General features: G+C 42.1%; 1 protein-coding gene across 1 annotated transcript in view; it reads left to right on the top strand.

Moving 5' to 3' along the window:
- Positions 1 to 6,541, top strand: part of MAPKAPK3 (MAPK activated protein kinase 3) — a 46,727-nt gene that overhangs the window by 3,216 nt on the left and 36,970 nt on the right. The window lies entirely within an intron of this gene.

The raw sequence follows: 6,541 nt of genomic DNA, 5'->3' as shown, positions 1-6,541 counted from the left end.
CTTGCCACTGCTCGTTCTTCTCAGGTGTGATGGCAGGGTTATCATTCACTTACAGGAATAGAAAGTGGAGACTGATGAAGCTGTTACAGAGCAAATCCAACTGATATGACAGGTAAAGAGAAATGGAAAGACTGAGTTGCAAGTTGAACATGAAGAAAAGGGATGCCGGATGGATTTTTTTTCTGGAGCTTGCTTGCACATATCCATTGAGATTTATGTATATTTGTGGACAAATACTTCAGGCATGAGAGTGCTTGCTGTAACCTGCTCCTGGGAAAGGAAGAACATCACTCCTGCTGCTGAAGATAAAGTGTAATAGGCTGTTCCCCTTCACATCAAACTTGCCCATTAAAGCAGCTCCTGACTGGGCAGATCACACTGCTTTCTGCCTGCAGGTTTTCTTTTACATGGGAACAGAGCCAGCACAGCCAGGGTCTGGATACAAATTACTCAATGGAAGGAATTTTAGCAGGGGTACTCAAGAGGAAAGGGCTTGAACAGGCAAAAATATTCATTCCCAGAGCCATACATCAGTCAAACACTCCATGCTGTAATTGGGAGGTCCCTGTTGTTGTTGTTGTTAGTCCATATCCATAATTGGAACAGGTTAGAATTTCATTAATCATTTTGGAGTGGGAACATGCAAGACATCCTTTTGGAGATACTGCAGGGTTTTGGTTATTTTCCTAAAATACTGTATGGCTTAGTTTACTCTGCTTGGCATTGGGATTCGCTGCCCAGTTTACAATGTGCTGTCAGCTTTGTTTCTGTTAAATTGAAATGCCACAGGCATTGCTGTCCTGCTCCAGAAAATCTCATCTGGTTTCTCACTTAGACACATAATGACGTTTTGGCTGAACAGCACTGTTTCCAAATAATGAGAACACGAGGATTTAGAAAAGTAGAAGCATAAACAAAACTGCTGTGCAGGACTGTGGCCTTCTAGAAGGTAGCTATGTTTTAGTCTCTGTCTCCCTTACAAATAGAAAAGCTTCTCAGATCTCTTTCCATAGTTGATCCAGAAATAGCTGTCAAGTGAAGTCTAGTCACTCTTCTATTTTTATCTCCTCTCTGCCAGCCTGCCCCCTTCTGTTCACTTTACCTTTTGGGGCTTTAGGGCAAGTTTAACCTCCACTTCTTTAACACTGACATCTGCCCCAGTGTTCTCTGCTGGTGTTTGCACTCCTCACTGTTTTTAGGGAGAGGAGGAAACCAAAACAGCTGCTTACCTATGAGGATAAATGTGAAGTCCTGGGATTTGCCTTCCATGAAAAAAACCCCAACCTACAGCTCCTTGTTCTTTCTTTCCTTCTCCCTCATTTCTTTTTTGGCACAAATTCCTGCTAAGTGGTGTCAAAAAATACTTCAGTGTATTTGATGATCTCCTTTATTTTTGTGGAAGATGGTAGGAAGGGCTCAGTGCTGGAATTAAGAAATAATAAGAATAGAGAAAACAGAGAGGTAGAGAGCCTCCTGCAGGGTATTGGAGCTTCTCTGCATCTGCAGTTTCAGGATTTTGGTGGATGTTTCAGGATGTGAAGACAGGGTTAGACATCATTGCCATATTATTTATCTTCAGTAAACAGGTGGTGCTTCTCTCCGGAAGAAAAGGAAAGCCAATTTGGGCCTAGCCACAAAACAAAGACCCTTGGAACTTCAGGAAAGCTGAGTACTTTGGTTATGGGTGCATTGGCACTTTGGCATGGGTAACTCCTGAGCAGCAGTGGTAAAATGCTTCTCCCCTAAGCACTGGGCACATGCCCTGTGTACTGCAGATCCTCCAGCCACCCAACACTTCCAGGCTCAGGTGGAGGGTGTATGAATGGACCTGCTACTTCATGGAATTGGTTAGGTTGGGAAAAAGCCTTAAAGATCAAGTCCAACCATTAACCCAGCACTTCCAAGCCCATCACTGAACCATGTCCCCAGGTACCACATCTACACACAGACCTTATCCTCTGGAATAAATAGTGAGTTAAGCCATCCCCTGCCTCATGGAAAATGTACTGTGAGTGCTGCTGAATGCCAGCAGAAAAGTGACTGTAACTTGCTGATTTGAAGACAAATAGGCATAGCCCAAATGTTAAATAAAGCAAAAAGCAAACACAAAATTGAACACCCTCCTTGCCTTTTAGGTTTGAGGAATATTTAGTGAACGATAGAAATTATAATTGTAGAGTAGGAGTTTCTGCTGCTATGCATAAGAGTGTTAGCATAACTTTCTTCTCAGAAGGAAAGAAAACAGGTAATGGAGAAAAAAAATTTGCAAAATAACTCCTTCCCAAAATTATTCTTGGGACCCACACATAAAACTATCTAGAGAATGTTGTTCTGCTTTCCATAGGTGAGTTGCTGTGGACAGAGACAGGCATTCTACCTCAGTTTCATTTAGTCTTGAGCTATGTTTCTGTCTCCCACTCAATTTTAATGTTTCTGATTACATTAAATAGTTCTGCAAAAGCTATTATTGGGAAAGTCTGTTTCCAGTTAGTTTACCCTGGAGTTAGGTCATGATTGCTCACAAACAGGAGACTGTACAGTCCAAAGTATTTGTTTTGCAAATTATCTAAATAGCTGGTGCTTGTAAAATACCCTGCTTGCTGCCTGAAGTAAGATGATGACCAAAGAAAATGATGCAGCAGTGGAGAAAGCGCTGCACACAGTGAAAGTGAAGGTTATTTTAGGCTGATGACTGCTTGTAGAATAGGAAATGTTACCAATCTTCTGAGATGCTTCAGATTGCATTTTTAGAAGAGAATTATGCCAGATTAAGAATGAAACATTTCAACATTTTTGGCATAAGGAAGAATAATGGTGTGCTAAGCTTAGAACTGTGATGACAGCTTGGAGAACCAAGTGTAATAGGCTTTATCCAGGGTGAAGCAGATCTTCTGGAATGATTGTGTGTTTCTGGAGGAAATCAGCACTTTCTAGTGAAGTATTTTGTAGTTCCCTCTTACCTATCATGTTTCCTGCAGAGGGTTTATGCTGGTTTGTCTCATGCTACAGTAAATTCAGTGTCAGTAACACACCTTGGTCTGAGTAATAAAGTCTCAGAGCTGTGCTGTAGATCAAAGCTGGATACAGCATACAATGAATAGGACTTCTGAAGAGTTCTGGTGAAATGGCAGCCCTGTCTACAGAGAAGTGCCTAAAATATGGATAGCATCAGACTGGTCCTTGAATTTTATCCTTCAGTGCCAATCTTGGTGACTATTATGTAAATATGCATAAAATACCTAAAATAACTTCCAGTCGATTAAAAAGTGGGTCGTTTCTACTGCTACAAGAATTGTTTTTAAACCAATGAGTCATTCAAGACCAGAGTCTTTGAGCACTTTGTTCTTATTGGGGCCAGACTGGCACCTTTCAAAGTGTCAGTTGGACTAGTTAATTTTTAAAAAACAAGGAATTATCCATTTACTTTGAAGAGCTGACATTCTTGACTGGTCTGCTCTTTATTTGAAATATAGCAAATAATTTAAAAAATAAAAAGATGGGCTCAGTCTGGAATAATGGAACCATATGTAATAGATTTATTTTATTCAATGGCAATTAATTAAGCCTAAGAAGCAGAAACAGAAAGCCAAATGCTATAAACCATTAAGTCATCTTGAAAAAGCAAAACTATGTTGATGCTACTTTGCACCTCTCTGTTCTCCCCCAGTCTCTCAGCAAGCTGGCACACGTTATAGCCTGACTTGCACGGCAACAAAGCTGGGGAAGATCAAGGCGCGTTCCCCGCCTTGCCAGGTTCAAAGAGCTGATAAAGCTCCAGATAAGTGTCTTACTCAGCTGCGGGGAAGGTGCTGAAAGCAGAGCACGTCTGTGCCTCGGTCAGGCACCGCTGATCGCCTGACACCCTCCTCGGACTAGAAGGCTCTTCTCTATCTCCCCCTCCTCGCTTTAGAGTATAAATCCTCCTGTGCCATTTAACCAAAGGAAACCTCGCTGATTTGTGCTAGTGGGAGTCTCGTTACAGGTAACTGGATTTTGCAAATCAGCTTAAGTGCAGAGGAGCAAGATGCAAGAATTTTAAACTTAATTTACAACACAAGTGTACTTCAGGTGTATTTACTTATGGTCATGTAGAAAGATTCCCAGACTGGAAAAAACCTGATAACATTTGGGAAGTATCAGGTCCACACCTGAATGTCAAGGCTCGCACACATCCCTTTTTCCTTAGTGTATTTTCCTCTGTCTGGTAGCACCCTGTGTTAAGAGTGGCCTGGCCTGAGAATGAATGGCTTCTTGTTGTCTTTTGTGCCAGTTCAGTTTCAGCAGAAAGCAGAGATTATGTTCGTGCTGTGATAAATTCATGGGAAACACAGAGAAAGAAGGTGTCACTGTTATTGGGAGCAAGAGGCAATGTGAATTTGAGGAAGTTAGTGGATTAATGTCTTGCCTATGAAGACTGTTCTGTTTTAATCCCTTCACTGTATACAGTGATTTATTTTTTCTTTTAAAAAATGATACAATCTTTGATTTATTTACACCATCATGCAGCATTTTGCATCCCTAAATATTTTTGCAGTTGGTCTTTGCTTGACCCTGAAGAAGTTCCCATTTCTCATATGACCTGAATCTGTTTCCCTGTTTCAGTTTCCCATGATAAATGTGTCCTTAGAACAGCAGACTTTAGGATGGTGTGTAATATTCTATTAGCAACAGTACAGTTGTCTGCAGAGCTTTATGTCTTTTATGTCTTTTGGCCCTGCAGAGTTGTGTGCAGTCCATGTGGCTCTTGCACTCTCTGAAGACACTGATGGGAAGGGAAGGGGCAGGGCTGTGGCCAGTGCTGGAGCTGGACAGTAGATGCCCTGCTTAACTAATGGGAAACCGTGAGAACTTCTTTCCATCAGCAGCAGTGAAAGCTGGTGGTGTGGTCTGTCTGGATTAGGGTGTATAAACTGCAGGGATTGTGGTATTTTACACAGACTTCCTAAGTACTTAAGATGATTCAAAGCTCCGTAAATGAGATTAAGCTGTAACGCTGCAGCATTTTAATACCTCGGCAGTGAAGGGGAGAGGGTTCTTGCTCAGCATGTAAATCATGAGTGGCCTCCCAGTTCCTGAATCTTTGTGATACCTGGCACTTTGCACTGGAGCTTTCATGGTCTGTATTGAGAAAAAACCTAAATATTAGATTTGTATAAAAGTTAACTTTTCCTCCAGAGAAGTTTGCTTGCTGAATTTGTTTTAAAAACCCCCAGTACCCAAACAAATCACTCTGAGTGTGCCATCTTTATGAGTAATTTCAGATGATCTGGATAAGGAGCCAGTCTTATTAAAGTTGCACTGTGCACAGATCTTAAGTCTTGCCAGTTCAAACTCTGGCTCTTGTCCATGGGCTTTTTCCCAGGATTTTTTTTTTCTTGAATACTCTCTTAAGGATGCTGGCATTCCAAGTAACAGGCCCTAAAGCAGCTCCTGGGATCTGAGTCAACAAAGGCTGAGGACAGATTTATTGAGACTGTTGTAAGGGGAGAAATCAGAAAAAAAAATTGATTGTTTATGGGGTTTTTGGATGGCATTTCTGAGATATATAAATGGTTTGGGAATGGGAGGGCGTGGAGCACTCATGATCACTGGCCAGGCCTGGGTTGTGCTGAGGTTTTGGCTGGGTGTTTTGCCCAGGTGTGAGTCAGCCTGAGCCTTGTGAAAGCCCTTCAGTGCTGCTTTGTGCCAGCCTTGCCTTCTGTTGTACTGTGGGGTGGGGCTGGGTGGAGTTTTGTTTTCAAAGGAGAGCAGTTTAAAACTGGATAGGGAGCAGCTGCCTCACACACCTGTGTTCTGTGTTGGACTCCTTAGCCCAGAATCTGCCATATATTTCAGGGATTAAATGTCCTTAAAATCCCTTTCCAGTGCCACAAGGCCTGACATTTGCCAGTGTCTTCTTGCCTGTTGTTCTAACTCTGAGAAATACTCCCTTTTACTTGCTAAATTTTTAACCAAAATTATATTTATTTTTCGTGTAAAGGATTAATTTCTCTCAGGGCCTTATTGCATTTTCCCACATGTTGCTTTTAGTCAATGTGGCTTTGTCAGAGGCAGTCTGGTTTCCACAGCAACGAGTTGTTAGCACCAAAGATGTCAGAGATCCAAGGTAGGGAGGGGAGGGCGCTGCATTTTCTGGCTCAGCTGCTGTGCCACGGTACCGGCCTTGCTGCAGCCACGCTACAGCACAACGTCCCCATTGTCTTGGTGAAGAGTAAAAGCCTTTCATTTTGTTCTGCTCTTCCCTTTCCAATCAATTTACAGTCAAAATTTGACATTTGGGATGTAGATGGGGCTTGGTGGTTCCTTGATGCTTTGAAGCTTCCTGTTCTTTCAAGCCTCTGTTGTAAGGGCGCTGCTGTGTCCTCTGCTTTTTAAGGAGTTTTTCTGTGGACAAAATAGGGCTTTTGCATACATACAAACCCTGGAGCAGTAAGTTTGTGATAAAGGGGAGCAGAGCACTATTCTTTCTGACCCATGTTCAATGTCTGTGTGTGAATGATAACACGAAAAGTTGTCAATCCTTTCACCTTGCCCAGTAATG

This window comes from Geospiza fortis, unplaced genomic scaffold, assembly GCF_000277835.1.
Source record: "Geospiza fortis unplaced genomic scaffold, GeoFor_1.0 scaffold78, whole genome shotgun sequence".
NCBI lineage: Eukaryota > Metazoa > Chordata > Aves > Passeriformes > Thraupidae > Geospiza > Geospiza fortis.
The sequence above is the reverse complement of the archived record's forward strand: the minus strand, read 5'-3'. Positions and strand labels throughout refer to the sequence as shown.